This window comes from Sceloporus occidentalis, unplaced genomic scaffold (genome assembly GCF_023333645.1).
Source record: "Sceloporus occidentalis isolate IW3139 unplaced genomic scaffold, rSceOcc1.0.p SCAF_4, whole genome shotgun sequence".
NCBI lineage: Eukaryota > Metazoa > Chordata > Lepidosauria > Squamata > Phrynosomatidae > Sceloporus > Sceloporus occidentalis.
This window is the reverse complement of record NW_028316984.1, coordinates 117,205,885-117,228,572: the sequence shown is the minus strand read 5'-3', so window position 1 is coordinate 117,228,572 and position 22,688 is coordinate 117,205,885. Positions and strand designations below refer to the sequence as shown.

The 22,688-nt window shown below is 42.2% G+C and overlaps 1 protein-coding gene across 1 annotated transcript in view; it reads left to right on the top strand.

The window, feature by feature from the left end:
* The first annotated feature begins 5,201 nt into the window (after positions 1-5,201).
* The window catches only part of GAS2 (growth arrest specific 2), a 156,535-nt gene continuing 139,048 nt past the window's right edge, over positions 5,202-22,688 (top strand). The window contains exon 1 of the mRNA XM_089521345.1: positions 5,202-5,262. The gene's annotated coding sequence lies outside the window, so the exon portion shown is untranslated. The remainder of the gene's footprint in view (positions 5,263-22,688) is intronic.

The following is a 22,688-nucleotide window of genomic DNA, read 5'->3' as shown; positions in this document are numbered from 1 at the left end:
CAGGGTGGCTTATAACATTAAAAAACACCATGCAGTTAAAAACACTCAAAAACAATACATTAAAATAGGATGAAATAACTACAATAATTAAAACAAATTCAATATTAAAAATATCAAATACTAAAAAAAAGTTTAAAATACATTAAAACATCAATTGCATTTCTGAATCTCAGCTGCTTACCACACAAGGTTTCCCATTAAATTGTTTTTGGTAGGGTTGCAGTATATGTGATAGGTCGAGAAATGAGAAGGAGGACCACCATTCTTATATCATTAATTAAAGATTGTGAAACACAAATCTATGCATTTCTCTTTATTGATAAGCCCCACTGAATTCAATGGGATTTACACCTAGGTAAGCATGTGTAGGATTGCAGCCATCATGCCTTCTAATTGCAAATTCAGGTGATAAATGCTAATAAGGCAGCGTCTAAAACAGGGCAACTATATCACAAGAGGTATGTTGATCAGTATGGCTGGAGAAAACTTGAGGCATGCAAAGGCCACCAAACCCTTAGAAAACAACAAGTCTACCCTACTCCACATAATCATACAGTAGCCAATATATCCTTTGGACATTTTTTTAATTGTATGGGAATGAAATGCTTCATCTGTTATATTTCATAGTATCCTGGTGGAAGACATGGTTTACTGGAACAATTAGGAGCAATGTTACACTGTAACATTTTTTGACATTCTCACTAGTTTATGTATAGAATTCATGTGTAGGATTTACACATGCATTGAGTTAAATATTGAATTTACTTAAATAAAACTGTTCTAATTTGAATGATGTTATTTCCTTGTAAAATGTTAATAAAATATGAATATATAGGAATGTGCCAATGAAAATATGCAAACTAAACAGACATAATATTTTTATTCATATAATATATTTGCGGGGGGGGGGGGGGGAGGGAAGCAACAGACATCCAAATGTATATATAAAGGGGGGGGGGGGGGTCCCAAGAGTAAAAACTTTGAGTATCCCTGAACTAAGAGGAAAACACATCCATCCATCTGAAGCAGTTCTCCATTGGACAGGAATAGTGTGAGGACACTCAAATATATAATAATCAACATATAAAGAGGAGAAGCTTAGTTCCTCCTTATGTTTTAGACTTCAACTCCAAGAAGTCCCAGTCAACATTGCTAATAGTAAGGGATTGTGGGAGTTATAGCAAAGTCATTTTTCATAAAAAGTTTAGTAAAATATGGTTACTATGAAAAAGGAAAAAAAACAGTACCTCAAACATGGTGAATTAAATTGCATGACTATTTCATTATGCACGCAGAGAAGCTCACTGTTTCAAATTGCAATCATTCAAGATCTTTCTCCCCAACCTGACACAAAACCCCTATTCATACATTATTAAAACTGTACAAATCACCACATGACCAGGGAGCAAGGCCTTGTGTATTAAGCCTACTGCTATGATGCATGTTACTACTGCCTTCAGTGTCCATTGGTATAACCTGAGACAGCCGTACACAAGAGGTTTTTATTTATACAGCTTCCATGTTTGTGTGTCATGTGCAGGCAGTGAGATCAAGCCTACCAAACACATTTTATATCACATAGGCCCTGTGCAGACTGGCCTTAAAGCCTGGGTTGGGGGCACGTCCTGGCTCCATCTGCAGGGCAGCGTGACACCACTTGCTGCACCATACGGCATGTGCCATGGCACTTCTCCTGGTGCTGGGTCTACACGATGCAGTGCCAAAGGAGCTCCAAAAAGCCACAGTGCCTCAGCTATCGTGCCCTTTCCAGGGTGCAAAAATAAAACACTTTTTGCAGCTCCTTTTCATGCCCTGAAAACCACAGTGTGCGTTGCCACAGCCCCGATCTGGCTGTAAAATGGGCAGCTGGAGGCTGCCCCTCCAGGGCTGTCTGCACAGCCCCATAGTAAGTTTTTTATTTTAATCATATGGGGATTGGGTTTAATGCTAGGGCAGACAAATTACATTCCATACCCTCTAATTGTCTCATTTTGATAGAAACAGTCCTGATTAATCTGTATGATTTCATTATTTCAGCTGATTTTAAAATATCCCAGTTTCTCTTGCCTCCTCCCACACCCTCCTTTTCCTCTGCTTACTTCAGTTGCCACAATCTGATTTCAAAGTGCACAAGTAGTTTGTGTTCCATTATTTCAATGGGGGGGAGGGCAGAAATTTATTCTTCACTGTAAGCTCAGACAAAAGCAAAGTGCTGTCGTCACTCCTACTTGTATGTTTTTCTTATGAATAACTTTTGCATTTTGACCACATTCTGATGTTGCTTGGCCATATATCCTGGTTTTCATCCGTGAGATGTTGAAGGGTATAATAAGAGTCAGCATGATCGAGTGGTTTGAATGTTGGACTACAACTCTGGAGACCAGGGTTCAATTTCCAGCTCAGCTATGAAACCTATTGGGTGACCATCAGCAAGTGACACACTCTCAGCCTCAGGGGAAGGCAATGGCAAACCTCCTCTGAACAAATCTTGCCAAGAAAATCCCATGATAGGTCCACCTTAGGGTCACATAAGTCAGAAATGACTTGAAGCCACACAACAACAGCAACAACAAACAACATTCATAAACTTATGCTTAATGAAATAGCAGGTGATGACCTGTATGTTCATAACTGTTATCACAGATAAGACATCCCCAAAGAGAGCTGCCTTATCACCTGTGATCATCTGTAAGGACACATTCTACATATCCGGTTGCTGAGATGTGACATTAAGTGTGTCCACAGAGCCTCACAAAATAGTTTTGGTGAGATGCATAAGATTATTTGCTAGATTACTCTTGTCCTGTAGTTCAGAGTAATGGGATAGATCTCTATCAGAAGTCTAAACACTTCAACACTATAAATCCCAAGATTCCATGGGATGGAGACATGACGAGTGCTATCAAATTGTGCATTGTGCAGAGTGAATGCATCCTTGTAGTCTCATTGGTTTAAAAGTTGATCTAAGTTGGTGCATAGTGAGTCAAGACATAGCTCGCCCATCATTGTAAAGCTCCCCCGCTCAATGTGACGCAAAATCCATGTTGGTGGTTTGCACACAGCATGGTGAGTGCTGCACAAGGGGGGGAAATCCTTTACAAACTGGACAAAACAACACATGCAAACAGTTCAGCCACATAAATAAGCCATACACTGTCCCTAGTTCAAATGCTGTTTATCTGGCAACCATTTTATGTGAAGGAGGCCTTGCTCTGGAGTTCTTGAAGACCTGAGGACCAGTTGTCTGCTTTGAAGGGCTTTGTGAGTAAAGATGGTGTAAAAAAAATACTCATTAACTTTTATAAACTGAAATGTAGGCCAAAAAAACAAAAAAGCCTGCCAGAGAAGCCAATCAATAAGACCCACAGACACAGTCCTACCATGAAGGAAGGTAAAGTGGTCGATGAGAATGTCTAAGAAGGAAACAAATAGACCTGACCCAGGGGAGCTATCTAACAGAGTCTCCACCTGTACAAATCCTGCATTCATTTCATATGCCTTTGGTACTGAAGAACTAAGAACTTCTGCCATATTAATTACAGTCGGCCCTTCTTCTACACGGATTTTTTATACACGGATTCAAACATCCACGGTTTGAAAATGTTCAGAAAAAGTATAAATTTCAAATATCAAACCTTGATTTTCCATTTTTATAAGGGACACCATTTTGCTATGTCATTATATTTAATGGGACTTGAGCATCCACGGATTTTGTTATCCACGGGGGATCTTGGAACCAAACCCCAGCGTATAACAAGGGTCCACTGTAGTGGAAAAAGAGGGCATAATCTGGATATTCTTCAAGCACCAAAATGTCTAGGATACACACAAGGATTCATTTATGAGTTTTGAGTGTTGGACTATGACTCTGGAGAGCAGGATTCAATTCCTACTTGGTCCTGAAACCCACTAGGGGACCGTGGGCAGTGAAGGACCAGGGGAAGGCAATGGCAAACCTCCTCTGCTGAGCAGATCTTGCCAACATGCTAGTAAAATGTGGGCTAGACAATGCAACTGTTAGGTGGATTTGTAATTGGTTGACCAACTGAACTCAAAGGGTGCTCAGCAATGGCTTCTCTTCTTCTTGGAGAGAAGTGACCAGTGGGGTGCCACAGGGAGAACCAGTGCTATTCAACTTATTTATCAATGGACTTTATCACATGAGGAAAATTGGAAGGTTAAAGTGGAGGCAATGCAGGGGACGTCATCACACATAAGGAGTTTCTCTTAATTTTGAATGAAAAGAAAGTGAGGCCAGAACGCATTCGTGAGTACAGCAAATTTACGTGAATGCGAATTGCATTCGAACTGGCTTCCCATTGCCCGGAAATAGCTTGCCATTGCCCGAAATTGCGTGTGGTAGTCTATCACGCAATAACGTTAAACCCCACAATTGCGTTTGGATTGCCATTGGATTATACTTCCAATTTCCCTTGTCTGATAACATCCAGGGAAAGAGATGCCACCTAAATCTCAGGAGGAACATCCTGATGTGCAGAGCCGTTTGACAGTGGAACATACTTCCTCAGAAGAGAGTGGTGGTGGAGCCTCCTTCTTTGCAGGTCTTTAAACAGAGGCTGGGGGTGCTTAGATTGTGAGTTCCTGCATGGTAGAATGGGGTTGGACTGGATGGCCCTTGGGATCCCTTCCGCCTCTAGGATTCTAGGCGGAGACTTTTTTCACCACCTCAAAAGGATAAGGCGACCATCAGGTCATGGGGGTCTCTCAATGGAAACCTTTCATCAACGTATCAAGAATCCTTCCCCAATCAATCCCAGCCAGTATCTTTGTAAAGCCAAGCAGGGCCGACTTTCCCTCCCCTTCAGCCCCCCCAAATACTGGAAGCAACAGAGCTGAATCCTCCCCACACAATCCCCCTAATTCCCAGCCAAGGGAGGATGTAATTCAATCTCTCTGCATCGGATCTTTGTTGGGGTGTGTGTGTGTGTGTGTGTGTGGAGTGTCCATTGCCTTTGCTCTCCTCCAGGCTCCCCTCCTCCAAAGAGCGCTCCAAAGTCTGTGCGGACGGATGAAATGTAGGAAATCTGTTTCTGGCAGGGTTTTATTAAAAAAAAGAAAAAAAGGAACAGGTTTCCCAAAGAGAGAGAACTGCGAAGTATGAAGAGTGGCAGGAAGGCGGCTCCTGCTCTTGCTCTTGCTCTTGCTGCTGCTGCTGCTGCTCTTGGCCAAAGAGAGAGGAAGAAAGCCCGACGGAGCGGAGAGGAGTGCGCTGGGGACTTTGCCCGCGGAGAGAGAGAGAGAGTGAGTGGGACACTGCCTTCAGGGAATTGTTTGCTTCTGCAGAGAGAAAGAAAGACAGACAAAGGAGGAGGGAGGAAGGAAGGAAGGCTGGATCTCTGCTCCTAAGGCAGAGCCCTCTCAGGGGAAGGAGGACTCTCTCTGCCTTTGCAAACCAGCTGAAACAAGGAGCAGGGGAACCCCCCTGCGTCCTCCTTTTCCCGGACGGGCCCTCCCATTCCACCCCTCCCTTCTGTCCGGGAGGAATTCCTCCAAAATCCTCCCTTTGGAGCCATTTTCAGAAGCAGGGTGACCAGGGGGAATCCTCCTTTTCCCGGACGGGTCCTCCATTTCCGCCTTCTGTCCAGGAGGACTGTCCAAAGGTCTTCCCTTTGGAGCAGGACTAGGTAGCACGAATAGCACCCTTTTCCAGGACATGTCCTCCTTTTCGAGGAGCTGTCCTCCATTTCCGCTTTCTGCCCAGGAGGAATTCCCCAAAGGTCCTCCCTTTGGAGCAGAACTGTGATGAATGAACAGGGTGACCAGCAGGGGTCCTCCCTTTCCAGGACGGGTCCTACACTACATTTCAGCCTGCTGTCCAGGAAGGTCCTCCATATGGGGCCATGGCTAAGGAGCACGAATTTACACTTCTAAGAGTGGTTTTAGCTTTATAGTTTGTCCTGTCCTCCATTTTGCAAAGGAGACATGGACAGACTTAAGAAGCCAACTTTCACATTTCCATGCGTGTTTTGAGCTTTCTGTTTTGTAAAGTCCTCCCTTTTTCTAGGAATGCCCTCCATTGCCATCTCCTGTCCAGGAGGGATCCCCAGATGTCCTTTATTTGGAGCAGGATCCTCCTTTCCCAGGACCCATTTCCCCCCTCCTCTCCAGGAGGAATTCCCAAAGGTCCTCTATTTGGAGCAGGGCTAAGGAGCATGGGTTTTGCATTTCTGGGGGAGTGTTTTTTAGCTTTTATTTTTTGGGGAATGTCCTCCATTTTGCGGTGCCTGGTCCTCCTTGACGATGAGGACCCATGCACTGGAGAGGGGAAGGGAAGGGGGTTCAGGTCTCTTTCTCGGGGGGATAAATTAAATTGAACTAAATTAAATTGAAAGCATGGTTGCCACTTGGAGGAGCTGGTCTTGCAGCGCAGGGCTTTTGCGCATGAATAGGGGACTTTGAATGCAGATCGTTTGCAGTGCCTTCTTCCAGCAAAGCCAGACCCAGGAGACTCTTGGAAGCGTGGGCTGCCTGGGTTTGAGAGGGAGTGGGAGGCAGAAGGAACTTATTATGAGGCAGCCAATGCTTTAGGGTCTCATGTATCTATGGCCATCTCGATGGTGCTATCATCCTCCAGTTGCCATCGTCCCTGGCCACTGGTTATTCTGATGATGGGATTTGGTGATCCATAACCAACGTCTGGAAGTCATTCTCTGCACTGCAGCAATAATCCGGCTTGACACCACTTGAACTGCCATGGCTCAGTGCTATGACATTCTGGGAGAGTGGGGGGAATGGGTCCAAGAAATGAGAAGAAATGCTAATAATAATAATAATAATAATAATAATAATAATAATAATAATAATTTATTTTTACCCCGCCTCTCCAACAGCTTCGAGGGAGCTTATTACAACAGTCATTAAAAAAATATCAAATGCATCATACATTATAAAAAAAACACATCTCATTGTCCCCTCCCTCCTAAAACAACGCAATAATTCTTGCATATTTAATAATAATGATAATAAAATACCCTGGCATCTCATGCTACTCATGAGATGCCACTTTCTTCTGGTCCATCCCTTCAGAAATATACTTAGTAGCATTTACATTTTATGTGGATGTTGGGTGCTGGCCATTTTTGATGTATGGCGACCCCAAGGCGAACTTATCATGGCAGCATTTGTTTTGGGGTGTGTGTGTTGTCATGGCCATCCTCTGAGGCTGAAAGAGTGTAACTCTCTCCGTGAGTTTCATGAGATTTGAACCCTGCTCTCCAGTCAGACTCCGAAGCTCAAACCACTACACCACTAGGAGGTATTATATTAATTATATTATATTATATTATATTCCTATAATAATCTGTGTTTTTGGCAGGGTGACCAGAGGTCCTTCTCCAGGACAAGTCCTCTATCTGCACCTTCTGTCCAGGAAGAATTCCAAAACACCCCCCATTTGGAGCAGGACTAATAGAAGCATCAGTTTCATATTTATAGGAGTGGCTTTCAGCCTTTCTTGGGAACTAGCTAGAGAATTGGGGGGGGGGGGGACGGAAGGAAAGGGGTCGGTGGAGGAACCCTTGGTCTCCTCTTTTCAGCATAATAGAGGGCTGCCCCCCCCCCCATCCTCTTTTCTTAGGGCTTTCCCTTCGCTCGTCGCATTGCAGATCTGGGCTCAAGGACTGCTGCCGCAAAGGGCACTTTTGCTGGATGGAAAGGAGGACCATGAGAGGAGGAGAAAGAGAGACTTTATCACACGTAGATCCTATGAGATAGAGAGAGAGAGAAAGGGAGGAGAGGGGAAGGGAGGATTGAAGGAGAATGAGAAGGGAGCAGAGGAGACGACAGGAGGGGGAAAGAGAGGACTGAGGGAAAGAAGAAAGAAGGAGAAGGGAAGGGAAGATTGAGAGAGAGAGAGAAAGGAGGAGAGGGGAAGGCAGGATTGAGAGAGAAGGGAGGAGTGGAGAAGATGGGACAGAGAGAGAGAGAGAGAGAGAGAGGCAAGTAGGGCAGCCTGGTTGGGATTAAATGAAACATTAGCTAAAACACTGTAAGCCCCCCCCCCTCCTCCTTCTTTGGGACCAATTGCCCAGAGAAGGCTGGTGGAGCTACGTTCAGTTACTGCTTGCCAAGGGCTTCCAGCCATCTGGGCAAGAGAGTGATCCCAAGAGTGAAGCTCTGGGGCGGGGGAAGGCTGTCTCTGCAGAAGTGATTTTATGCTTCTATTAATGAAGGAGCTGGGGGGTGGGGGGAGTGCCAGACTTGCTGTGAATGGTGGGATCGAAAGGGTCTAAGAGGTTTTAAGGGGAGCATGGTTTTCTCCCCATAGAATTGTAGAGCTGGAAGTGACCCTATGAGCCATCAGGTCCAGCCCCCTGTTCAGTGCAGGGTCAGGGTTCCCAGCCTTTGGTCCTCTGGGTGTTTTGGTCTTCAGCTCCCATAACTACTGACTGTCAGCAAAATTGGCTGGGGCTTCTGGGAGGTGAAGTTCAAAACAAATGGGGACTAAAGTTTGGGAACCACTGAGCTAGCACATCCCCAGCAGGTAGCTGTCCAGCCTCTTTCTGAAGATGTCCAGAGAATGAGACCACGACACTTCTCTAGGCAACTGGTCCCATTGTAAACAACTCTCACTATCCAGAAGTTCCTTCTGACTTTAATCTCAGAAAAATCTACCTTCCTGTAACTTCAAATCATTTGACCTGGTTCTACCTCGTGAAGCATCAGAGAACAAGCCTGCACCCTTCTCTTGGTGGAAGTGCTTGAGATATTTAAGAAGTCACCCCCCACCACCACCGTCATGCCTCAATTTTTTCTTCACCAAGCTGAACATGCTCAGCTCCTTCAACTTTACCTCGTATGTTTTGTACTCTATACCTCTTATCATCCTTGCTGCCCTTCTCTGAGCCTGCTCCAACTTATCTAGGGGGGTCATTCCCACTGGGGGTATAACCCGCTTTCCAATCCGGTCATGCTCAGCTATGTGAAGCGAATCCAAAAGGTCCCTTGTTCTCGCTATGAAAAGGGACCTTTTGTGGAATCACTTTTGTTTAGCACGCTTGTTGCCCCCATTAGTTGGAGCTGGGGAAGGTGGAGCAGCCCTTCAGCCAGACAGCCACTGTCCCCTGGAACCCCTTCGGAAGGCTGTGGCCCCGGCTGGACCCTTTACCTCTGGTGGCCACAGCCCTCTGAGCTGCCGAGGAGGAGGAGCAGGCACCGGTGGGGCTTGGCAGGCGGGATGGCAGGGCCGGGACACCATGAGGTGCGGAGAAGGTCCCTGAGGAAGGCTTCTCCCCCATGTCTTTCTTCCTTGCTGACCAGACCCCCTTCGGCTCTCTCTCTGGATCAGAGGAGGAGGAAGGAGGAAAAGGAGGGAGTGTGGAGGCTGGATAAGAGAGCAAGGCAAGGCTGGGGAATGGAGCAGAGAGGAGGAGGAGGAGCAGGATGGAGGCTAGGTTGGGGGATCCGGGAGGAGAAGGAGGTGCACAAAAGACACTTTAAAAAAACAAAACAAAAACTTTATCGCAAAATTGATATATTGCTAAAACAACTTTTGGAAAGGCAAATAGTTGCTTTACCAATCTATTGATTTTGCAATAAAGTTAATTTAAAAAAAAAACCCAAAAAGTAGCAGTGGGGTGTCTTTCAGGAGGGATGGTAAACATCCCTCTGCCATTTGTCCTTCCCCTCAGAAAGAATCAATTCTCATCTGGTGTTCCCACTTATTGGACATGCATCAGAATAGTTTCTTCTGAAAAGAAGCACCAAAAAACTACTATCAAGATAACCTGGGTTTTTCCCGTTTGGGCCGCTTTATTCCAACTAGAATTGATCCAATGAGGATCAGAAGCTGTTTCAAGTGGGAATGAGGGTCATATAACCCACATCACGATTCAGTGCAAATTGTAGTGAGAACGACCCCTATATTCATCTTAAATTGAGGTGTCCAGTGCTGAACACAGCACTCCAGATGAGGCCTGATCAGTACAGAATATAGTGGGGCTATGACTTTCTTTAGCTTTGAACCTATGCTTCTATTAATGCAGACTAAGGACTTTTTCAAATGGGGGGAAATGGAAGATTATACTGGTCACAATACAAGGTCATCCAGGGACAATTTTGCAATTGCTTTTCAGATGCTGCTGCACACAAACTGGTCAGAATCCAGACAGAAAGTGAGGTGAATCAAGGAATGGCCATTTTTGCAAAAAGACTGTGTTTTCATTTCCAGTTCATTCATGAATTCACTTTCTTCACATTAATTGCACCAGTCTGAAAACTATGTCATCGATTCTCCCTGTTCCCAGATTTCCCAGAGTTCCTTGCTGTGCCAAGGAGAGGGAGGCAGCCTTATTCTTAAAGAGATACACACACACACACACACACACACACACACACACCTCTTTCCTTCACGTGGCTGGTCTCCACCTCTAATAGAGCCTCCAAGCAGCCTCTAAGGGAACAGCTGATGGTAGAAGGCAGAGAAAGAGGATGTTTTGGAATTCCTCCTATAAAGGAGGGAGAAATAGAGGACATGTCTTGTAAAAGGAGGGCATCTGTGAGTTTCAGCCCTCGCTGAAACCAGACAGGTTTATGGACCAGCCCTGTCCTCTTTCTCTCTAGTGTCTGTATGTGTGTGTGTGGTTTTATGGGAGTTTCCAAAGGGAAACCTCAACCTTCCTTCCTCTGAAACAGCTTCTGGGGCAAAGAAGATTTTCCTCCCCGGTTTCCCATCTACAGATTTCTGGGGCATGTGTGTATATGCACTTATGGAAATGACAGTTTGGAGAATGCACGAAAAAGTTATTTCCAAGCTAGCAACAGGATTTGTCCTCATCTGTCTGAAATCCAAATTCGCTTTTGACCCACTTTCTTGCCTAACTAATGTGCTTTTCACCCTTTGTTGTGCTCTCTGTGTGATAATCATTAGCAAATTTGCTTGCTATTCCAGGATGCCAACACTTTAACCATTTTTGGGATGGAAGCACATAGGTCACCGTGTGATAAAGTCCTAAGTGAGCATTCCCCTTCTTTGCTGCAGTATCACAACTACTCAGCCCATGGCTCGGAACAGCAGCAGAGCTTTCAAACTCACCCACTTGGCAGATGGCAGGGAAGCTGGAGAAGACAAGAGTGCAGGGCTGGGCTGGGCAGTAAGTAAGAAAGACCCTCACACATACCTGTCTTCTCTGTGGGATGCAAAGAGAAGTTGGGCTCAGTGGCAATGCACAGCCCCAATGGGGCGCCCTCTTGGACAGTGAGAAAAGGCAGGAGAGTGGGGAGACCACCCACCCACTCCACTGTCCCATCTCTGGACCCTTAGTGTCATCTCGTCTTCATTGACCTCCTCCCATACCACCCGTACAGAATCCTTAAGAATGTTTTTTTCCTCCCTCCGGTACCTGACATCAGTCTGTCATCCCTACTCTCCTCTTCCTACTTCGTCTTCCTCTCCCTCCCTCCTGCCAGAATGGAACCTCCCCATGGCATTTTATCCCATTGCCAAGTGTGAACAGGAATCAGGTTAAAATGTTACAGAGAGATTCCATTGTGGCAAATCAATGGAAATAACCTGATTTCCACACCAGATTATTTCCTAATGTGAATTTCAAGACGTAACTTGAAAACTCACTTCACACAGAAAACACACAACCATGCACCTACATGCTCTTTTCTAAATACAAATCCTGCACAGAGATCATGGCATAAATCACCTCGGGACCATGTCATGAAAAAAGGGTGTTACTGGCAATGCACTTTTCTGAAATTTTGGTATGAATGATATTTCACATGGCCTCAAATGGATTCTGGTTTTGCTGACCACCATTATTCCCAAGGCTAGGGGACATATACACACCATATCCAGGTGAGGTCAGCCTTACCAAACAATACCTTTCAGATAGTTTGTGAGTCACTAATTGAGACTATCATTTAATCCAAATAACCAGAAAATTGCATAATGTTTGCCCAAGCTGATCCTTAACTGCTTCCCTTGGCTGTTGTCAGACAGGAATATCCCACCCAAACAATCAGACACTTCCGTCCAGGTGCCGCCCAAGCAATTACACACCTTTTGCCAAGGCTTAATTTTGCCCTTTAAAAACCCACAAATTTCTCTTCTCAGTGTATTAGTCTAGATTGAAGGGGGATGTCTCTTTGACCTCTTGTCTAGCTCCTGGCCCAGTTGTTCATTTCATGACTGAGCCTCATCTCCATCTCAACTAACTGAAGTCTGGAAGAAGCCTCATCTGTAGTGCTGCCTATAATTCTATCCCATGCTAACTCCTGATTTCCTGATCCTTGTATGAATGTGTGTGTGCTAGTGAATTGCTGTGTGATTTACCTTTTAATAAAAATAAAACTTTAATTGGAGAAGCCTGTCTGTGCTCCATTTCTTAGAAATTCCCCGGTCTTTACAGTATACAAATTGGGAAGCAATTTCGTTGGGCCTTTATAGCTGGCCCAGTCACAATACTAAGCTAATTATAAATTCTCCTATTTAGAACCTTGTCTATAAATGTGACATAAATTAAAAATAAATAAATAAATGTGACCATATGCAGGAACTCACAACTCCCATCCTATACCGAACATAGACACATTCACACAGAAAACACATATCCAGCTTGCATAGCATGCACACCCAAAATCTGATCAGTGTTGAAATTACAAATAACACAGAGAGATTAACTGCACAGTTTAATCCACACATGAAAGAAAGAAAGAAAGAAAGAAAGAAAGAAAGAAAGAAAGAAAGAAAGAATCCACAGATGACAAATGCAAAGAGGACACACCAGGCAACAATTTCTCACTCTTCTGTCAGGCCCACTGGCTTCTAAACTCTGTTCTGGCTTCACCCTGCTCCTCTTTCCCTGGCCTTCTATCACCCCCCTTTTTAAAACAAGAAGTGGTGACAGACTTTAATTGTACTGTTTAATCTACAAAAAAGAAAAGTATGTAAGAAATATACTCAACAGGACAGTAATAAAAGGCCCTGATCCACCCTGAGTCCTTCTCAGTGAAATTTCTGGAGGAGGAGAAAGCTGAGGAGAAATAATTCTGTGGACATTCTCAGGCTTTTAGGCTGCAATCCTTACCTACCTGAGCGTAAACTCTATTCTCATGAGTGGCTGTGCATAGAATTGCCCTGTTAGTGACCACCTGCAAGAAAAATGAATCTATTTGCTAATGTCATTTTGTGCTGGCTTCCAATCCAACAGGCTTGCATAAGTATTAAGCATCAGAGTGCAGGCATGTGCCAGGTTCCTTTCCTGCTGTGTTTTAAGCACACCATACACTTTGTATCAAATGTATTCATAACACAAAGGACAAAGGCTGCTTGTGAATTAGAGTTTACTTTATCAGAATAGATCACATTTTGATGTAAGCCCTTAAAAATTCTAATTGATTAATGAGTTTCAGATGGTGGTTCTCTCCCACTCCTTTCCTCCTTCCCTTTAACATGTACAGTATGCTCCAAGCTACTCTGGGAGAGTTCCAGAACTCTGGGCTAAATTGGTTGTGGTATAGTTTATATGGATAATAAAATAACTAGAGAGAAATAGAAAGATTGAATTTCCTTGCAAAAATATAAAAGCTCTTGCTACATATGAGTGAGCTTATGTTTTATCCTGTTATTTATTATTGTTAGAGGGGAAAATAAGCATTAAGATTACACATATTGTGTACTTACAATGTAGTTAGAGTTAATATGTATTTTCTTATATTTTATTCTCTAAAATAACCTAAGATCTCGGCTATGGTTTGACATGACCATGAGAATGTTAATAAGGAGCAACCTATTCCAGTTTTCCAGTCTGTGCACTGACTCCCAACTCTTTTGTCCTCAGCATGAGGTGCTAGCAATGAAAGAAGTCAGAGGTGGAATGGCTTTGGCCTTCCACATATTTTGGAATGTAACTCGCATGGGCCTTTACCACTGTCTCTACTCACTGAACTCTTTGAGAGTTGAAGTTCCCAAACACTAGTGTACCTAAGAGACCACTTTCATGCCTATGTTTCACTTTGACCATAATACACAATCTGGAATGTACTTTGAAGTATACCTCTCAGTATCAAACTGAGCCCACTAGGACAGATGAAGTGTACTCAGAGGCTTTCCTTCAATGTAAGAACTATCATTCTGCACACACACATCAAATTCAGACATGTACAGTTTGCTGAAATGACTCAAGGCCTTTAAAAAAAAAGAAAAATGAAAATATCTTACAATGGTCAAGGCTCAGGTAAGACTCAGAAGGCACAGAATAATTGGTGTGTTGTTACTTATCCTGAGTCCATAGAATAGAGGAGGCTAGGTTAAAAGAAATCAGTAATAAGGGAATAAGTAAATATGAAGTAAGAGCATTCATTACATACCTGAACCATGTTTCAGTTACATACTGGAGACAAAATATTATCTTATACCTTTAGAAAGTCTAGGGCTGCATAAATAAAGCAGTTTGATGCCACTTTAACTTCCATGGTTCAGTGCTAAGGAATCTAGGATTTGTAGTATGGTAGGCACCAGAGCTCTCTGACAAGGAAGGCCAAATACCTCACAGAATTTCATAGCACTGAGTCATGGCAGTTAAAGTGGTGTCAAACTGCTTTATTTATGCAGTGTAGATACACCCTGTATGCTGTTTGTTCTTAAACAGCTCTGTTTTCCAACAGAATCCTCCATCCTTCTAGATCCTACTGCACATGCTTTGTTAAATGAAACAGTAATTGTTTTTTAACCATGTTTCTGTTTAGGCCCAACATGATTGTCCATGAATTTTTGGAAACTGGACGATATGTATCTGTTTCAGGAGGTTTTCAGTGACTGATAGTTGCTGTTTTGCATTTGGAGTATTTTTCCCCCTAGTATTTCTTGTATTATTTATAATGTGGTATTTTTTTCTATAAATGTAGAAATCGATTTCAAAGTTTTAGTGAGATTTTCAGTTTTTTAAGGGGGAATTATTGTATTGTTAGAATTATGTATTTTGAGGCTGTGGGGTCAGTCAGAAACATTTGGAGAGTCTATCTTCTATTAACAGCAATTCTCAAAGCGGCTTACATCATGACATCATATACATAAAAGTTCCAATAAAATGAAGAAAAATAACCCACATTTTCAACCTAAAAACCTCCACTGCTATCATTTAAAGTTTATTTGACACCAACGGTGTATTGGGTACTGCATATAAAAATATATGTGATGGCGTCTCTCCCTAGAAGGCTTACTGTCCATGCTTAAATCAAAACACTTTTCTTTAGTTCTGCTGAGGTCAGTGAAACTAAACTGGATTGGTTCCAAATGTTTTAAGTTTTAACTGTACAATTGGGAGCTGCAGCAAAATAGTGCAATGATGTGCTCCTGTTTAGTGATTCAGCCAAACAGCCATGCTTTCCTCCAGAATAGTAGAACTGTATGTCCTACTCTGCCTTTTCTATTCTTCCCTTCCTGTAACAGATAAGCAGCAGTCTGTGGTTACTGAGCATGCTCAGTTCTCATTGAGTTGTTTTCGGGGAGGGCTTTTGGCCTTTGCAAATCTTGAGACTCCCCAAGCATGTTTCCTCTGACCTTGTTTTCCCTACAGTCCTTTCAGCACTCATTGCATGAACTCACCCACCTATCCACCTACCTATCTTTGGTGTTGTTAACTGCCCTCAAGTCAATCCCAGTTCATGCCAACCCTGTGGATGAGACATCTCAAAGATTCCCTGTGCTCCACTGCTCTGCTCAGGTCCTGCAGATTCAGATCCATAAGCTCCCTGACTGAGTCTATCTATCTAGTGTGCAGTCTTGCTCTCTCCTCTACCTTTCCTAGCATTATTCTCTTTTCTAATGTATCATGCCTTCTCATGATGTGGCCAAAGTATGCCAACCTCATTTTGACCATCTTGGCTTCCAGGGAGATTTCATGTTTGATCTGTTCAAAGACTCATTCGTTTGTCTTTTTGACTGCCCACGATATCCTCAGCCCCACATCTCAACTGAGTTGATTTTCTTCTTATCTGCTTTCTTAACTGTCCAGATCACATGTCTATACATGGTGAGGGGGAATACAATGGCTTTGACTATTCTAACTTTGGTGCTCAGTTGAATAGCTTTACACTTTAGGATCTTGTCTAGTTCTTTTATAGCTGCCCTTCCCATTCCTAGTCTTCTTCTGATTTCTTGACTGCACTCTCCATTCTGATCAATGTTTGATCCAAGATATGGGAATTCTTTAACTATTTCAGTTTCCTCATTGTCTAGATTGAATTTATGTATATCTTCTGTGGCCATTATTTTTGTTTTTGTTTATGATCAGCATTAAGCCTGCCTTTGCACTTTTTTCTTTGACCTTCCTTGGTATCTACCTTTCTACATATCTGCTTTCCTTCCTTCAGATAACAGAAACTTCTTTTCTTTAGCCCCTCCCCATCACAAAGTTCTCTGGGTGGCTTACAGTAATAAAATAGATAAGAACCATAAAACCAAAATATAAAATCCAACATAAAAATCACAACAGCAAAAGAGTAAAATTGGTGCAGTTGGTGTTTCAACACAAAAAGATATTCAAACATTTAAAATTCCAGCTCTTAAGTAAGATTTTTCAAAGCACATCTTAAGAACACTAAGGAGGAGCTATTGTAAATCAGCTGTAAAACGGGTAACAAAGTCCTGTGCAGAATGGCCTTAAAGGCTGGATTGGGGGCGGAGTCGGGGCACTCCTTGGCGCTGTGTCCACACAGTGTAGAGCTGAAGGAGCGCTGTAAAGCCGTGGTGCCACAGCTATTGCGCCTTTTCCAGGGTGCAAAAAGGAGCCACTTTTTGCAGCTCCTTTTCGCATCCTGGAAAGGCCAGATCAGGGCCGTGCTGTGCAGTTGCCACAGACCTGATCTGTCTGCACAGCCCCAAAATGGCTTCTCTCCAAGTCATTTTACTTTAAGGAAGAGAGTTATACTGCTTTGTCAAGTCCTCCTCTGCCTCAAGCCATAATTTGAGTCAAGAGCTTAGTTTTGTCAGTCACAAGTGCTGGTCCTCTACAATTTTCTTAATATTATTGAATTTAGATATAGCAAATATTGGTGCTCATGACACGTTCTTCAAGAACAGTGTCAAGAAATATGTGAATGAAAATAGCTTAACTTTACCATAGCATTTTCAGCATCATCATCATCTATATTATTATCCTCATGATCATCATGCAATTCACAAAATAATTTGTAGTAGAAAAGTGCAATTCAATAATGGGGTGAATGAATAGTATTTGATCCCTACCTCATCCCCAGTTCTGTTCCAGGAACCTAATGGACTGAACCACTATAAAGCTTGAAAAAATGATGTGGGGCAGCCTCATATGGGTCCCAATACATAAAGAAAATAAGCACAAACCAATATCTCCAATTCCCATATGGGGGGGACCCCACCTGGGATTCTGCTGGCATATTAGTTATCAGAATTGCTACCAGAAAGCTTTCAAGCTCTCTGCTAGTGACACTTGTGGTAAAGCTATCAAGGCGACTGAGAATAATAATAAAAGGAAGGTTGTTGTATCCCTTCAAATCACTTCCAACATATGGCAATGCTAAGGAGATTCTATCATGGGGTTTCTTGGCAAGATTTGTTCAGAGAGGGGTTGCTTTTGCCTTGCTCTGAGGATGAGAGAGTGTGACTTGTCCATGGTCATGCAGTGGGTTTGTATGGCTGAGGATGGATTCGAACCCTGGTCTCCAGAGTTGTAGAACAATGCTCAAACCAAAAATGTGGCAGAAGAGGCTGAGTCAGTGCCAGTGCTGGAGAAAAATTCAACTTCTTATCTACTTGTCTTTTTTATTCAAAATGGGAATTGGCACCATCTTCTTCTTCCACCTAAACAACAAAATATTTTGAGTAGGCTCTTACTTTTCCCCACAGTATATGGAGTTCTATCGCTTCTAGCTTAAGCCAGCCATTGCCTTAGCAACAATCTCACTCTGCCCTTGCATGTCTAACTCTTTAGGCCCATTCCCACTTATATTTAAACCAGTTTGTGATTTATTTTCAGTCTGGGTTGGAGAATCGATTCCAGTTGAGGTGTTGTTCCCATTATGAAAGCGGATCTTTTCATTATTCAGGGTATTAACTTCTTTTTTGGCATGATTATCATTCCCATTAGGTTGTGCCACTTCAAAATGCATGTCAGTCATCAGTGATGCAAGCGGCAACACATTCAGGAAAACATGTAGGGGGTGGAGGGGATGATAGAAACCATGCTTCTTAGTCCTGCTCCAAATGTAAATGCCATGCTTCTAGGGATTCCTCCTGGATGGAAGGCTGAAATGTAGGGAAAGGAGGAGGACGTGATGGAGGGAGCTGGGCTTCCTGCTAGAGAAAAAGGCTAAATGCCATGCTTCTTGGTCCTGCTCCAAATGAAGAAATGTGGAGATTGAGTTGTCCCTAACATTAGACAGAATGAAACAGTCACTTCAGGTGGAAGGTACTGGGAGGTGACAGAAAAGTATTGGAGAAGAGAGTGAAGCCATCTTTCATGCATTCTTTCCTTTGGCCTATAGCCTAGCCTATTGCTCTCCCATGCAGTAAAGGATGTTGTATCATCATCAGTTTTGAGGAAATATTCAAGTGTCAGTCAGGATTTGAATATGGAATTGGAGGGTCCATCTTGATCGTTGCCTCATACAGCAAAATATCTAGCTCTGACAGAGTCACTCTGCCCTCTCAGGCTGCATCAGCACTACAGAAATAATGCAGACTGACACCACTTTAGCTGCCGTGGCTCAATGCTATGGATTTCTATGATCTGTAGTTTGTTGTGACACCAGAGCACTTGGATAAATATCTGACAAAACTACAAATCCCAGAAATCCATAGCATTGAGCCATGGTAATTAAAGCAGTGTCAAACTGCATTTTTTCTGCAGTGCAAGTGGCAGCTCCAGTATTGCTATCTATTACATCTCAATAGAGGGCCAGATGTTTTTCTTTTCCTTTTTCTTTTCTTGAAGATGCATATTTGCTGCAAAGCACCTCACGTGATGATGGAATTGATTTTCAACAGTCTTTGGATTGATTCCAATGTGTAACTTGCTTTTTAAAATGAAAGTTTGGTTTGTTCATCTTCTAGCAATGCTATCCTTAATGCACAAGCCTCTGTTTGTGTGTAGATTCACACTGGCTTTCAGCAATAGTGCCAGCTATTCTATATGCTTTGTGGGCACAATGTAAGTGCTTATTTATGAATGTCTCATCCAGCTCTCTTTCTTGTCTCTCTTCTTTCTGGCAACCTGCTTTGCAAGTTCCAGTGTTAACAACAGAAGGCATACTTTATCTTTATTTTTGTTTGAAAATACATCAGTCAATTTTGCAAGAAAAACCAGGAGGCAGATGAAGAGTTTTGTTCTTTTTATGTGCCTTTTGTTGTGCCAATGAGAAATATAAGGAGGGGTAGAAATGTGTTAGACTCTGTTAAGGTCTGTCTGGGTTTCTGAATACTTTCTCTTCTTTGCTTTTTTAAAAGGTTGCTCTCTAGTATTTGTTCCTTCTAGGCAGGAAAGCCAGAAGTTCTCTGTAGCTGCAGCTCATACCTTTCCTGTTTAACTAGGTTTGTTGCTTTTGTCTTATGCAGTATATCATTATTGTTGAATGAGATCTCTGCTTGTTTCCAGTATGTTTTCTTTCAGTGGCATATCACTCGGCCAGACAAACAATCTGGACAAAATACCCGGTGGCCTCAAAATTTTTTATAATGTATATACCATTCATAGTGCAATGTTAATTATATAATTAGAGCTTGGTTTAAAATGAGCAGAGATAAGTTCCTGGGGACAACAGGCCAGATGGGGCTGACTGTATAGCTGCAGCTGTTGCTCACTACAGTGAGCTCTGCTAAACAGCAAACAGCAGGATTACTCTGAACAGCACAGCACTTATCCACTATTGATGAAATTCATTGGAGGAAACTGTGTATATGAAAGGAAAAAAAAGGCTATAATATAGGGATGTTGCAAAATTGTGTGACAGACAAAAATATTCCAGGGCACTAGAATTACATGTGAAAAGAAATCTTGTTCTTTCCATCTGCTTACTCTGGAAAAGCATGGAATATCCATTGCATTATAGTATCCAGTATGTTCAACTTTCTTTGCACTATACACTTTCAACGTACAATATGCTATGAATGCCAAGTCATATTAGCCCAGTAGAATGGGCCCTTGGTATCCACTGGGATTTGGTTCCAGGCCCCTCTGTGGATAACAAAAATCCATGGATGGTCAGATCTTATTAAATACAGTGGCACAGTAAAATGGTGTTCTTTAAAATGGTAAAATGAAGGTTTGCTATTTGAAATTTATACATTTTTAAATATTCTCAAATCATGGATGCTTGAATCTGTTGATAAAAAAATCTGTGTATATGGAGGGTTCACTGTATTGCCTATCCTGACTGGAATTGTCTCTTTAGGCAATGGTTTAGTGGATCCAGAACTCATAAGGTTGACATGCTTTTCTGTTTGCAAAGGGATCTTGTAGCACCTTTGAGACTAATTGAAAGAAAGAAGCTGGGAGCATGAGCTTTTGTAGACTTGAGTCTACTTCCTCAGATGCATGGAGCAGATGAAGCATCCTTTTCTGTTGGCAGGGGCAATGATGTTACTTGCCACACACTCAGATGTTCCAGTCCTCTGAACTTAGCTACAATTTTCACAGTATTTGTGGAGGGGGTGGTTTTTCTCAGTGCATTGTTATTCATGTTGAAAATCAAGGTATTAGGGGCTCATTTGGTCTTAAATAAGCAATTAAGACCTATTAGTTTTGCAAGATACCTGTTCTTGGTGTGCATTGAAACTGCTAGAACTGGTTTATTGGCATGATTCAAGAAACACAACTGCTTCCATTTTTGGCCTTTGGGAGAGTAGCTATAGGGATTGTTAGGAAGAGTAACATAACACCTCTGAATGTATAAATACAAACTGGTTTTAAAGTCATATAGGCAGAGATTTCTCCATGAACCTGTTATCTAATGGGTTGTAGATCTTGTTACATGAATGGATTGAAGACGATAACTTTAACATTCAAAGCCTGTGTCCTCTAGGTAAATGTTGGTTTCAGAATGTTCTGATTTCAGAATGACCATGTAAACTTGACTTAAAGTATAAAGCTTGAGCAAGAAATATGTCCTTCATTTTGGAGGTAATTACCAGTTTTGCATGTCCCCTTGAGTGAACAAGACATTGATGGAAACAGATGACATACCACCAGGTGTATCAAAACATAGCACTTTATTTATTTGAGCTCTTCTATCTCACTCTTTACCATAGGATCTCAGGGTGGCATACAATAATAATGTGAACAAAATAAAAAAAAAAACCCATCTTAAACATAGTAACAATGTAAATCACATTAATAGCAACAGTTAAAGCCACGTTAAAAACTACAATTTAAAAGCATGTATATATTCAGATTTGAAATTCATTAGTTCCCAAAAACTTTAACAAAAAGTTATGCTTTAATAAAAAGTCAAAGCTTTGTCCTTGGTCATTGCATCCCCAGAACAGAACCAAAAAGATCATTTTCAAAGCGTTACCTACTATAATTCTGTGAACAAATCCACTTCTTCTACCTGTAGATGGTTTCAATCCACTGCTCATATTATTTTTGCTTGTTAGTGCCAAAGAGAGAGAGAGAAAGAGAGAGAGAGAGAGAATCACGAATGATAGCAAAGGTTCACCTGACCTTCCTTGCTTATCGTTTGTGATCACAGACAAACATCAGCAGACAGTTTGAATTGCAGAGCTGGCAAGCTACTAGGTGGGGCGACAATACTCAGAAAACTAAATGCACTACTGTCTAGGAACATAAAAACTTCACTGTTTGGCAGGAGTGAATGGGGAGGAATGTAGACTTCCAGCTTGTTGAAATTGTTACATGCCATTAGGTGTACTGTAAACTACTCTGTACTGAATCTTTGACATAGACAATAAGGTCAAGAATTAGAGATGCCTCATTACTATTGGTGAGGAGATAAAGAGAGAACACTGCATAAATAGGAGGTTCAGCAGAACAGAGTGTAAATAAAGGCTTGTTCACAGTGAAAGTGCTTAGTGAAGGGTTTGTCAAGAAGGTGTATTACTGGAATAAAGCAATAAAGCGGTAAGTGTTTCAGGCACTCTATTCCATTGGGAGATGGAGGTAGATTCTTACTTGTCTTGATTGTGCTAGAAGAATACCAACTTTCTATGAATAATATATTTTGTAACAGTGGTACATACTGTAAAGGCATTTTGTAATTTTGACCTAGAACTCTTCAGTGGGCTTTATCTTTCATGAGGGGTTGTACTAATTTCTAAAATTGTAGACCACAGAAATTTATTAAATCATTACAATTAATAAAGCATTTCTTATGGGCCCGCAAGTGAACTCTGAGCTATGGCAACCATATCATATGATTCTCCTTGGCCAGATTTATTCCAACAAGGGTTGCTGTTGCTTTACTCTAAGGATGAGAGTGTGTGACTTTCCAAGGTCATCCTGTGGTTTTCCATGGCTGAATGGGGATTTAAACCCCGAGTCCTAGGCCACATTCAAACCACTAGGCTGCAGTGGTTTCTAATAAAGGATACACATACAAGAAGCATAATGGGTATCATATTGAGTAGGGACCAGAAGGAGTGGGGTTTGTATCTCTGGTAAATCCTGCAATGTACTGAGTGGTCTCATATTAATCACTTTCCTTTAGCCTGCATCACCGTGCTCTAC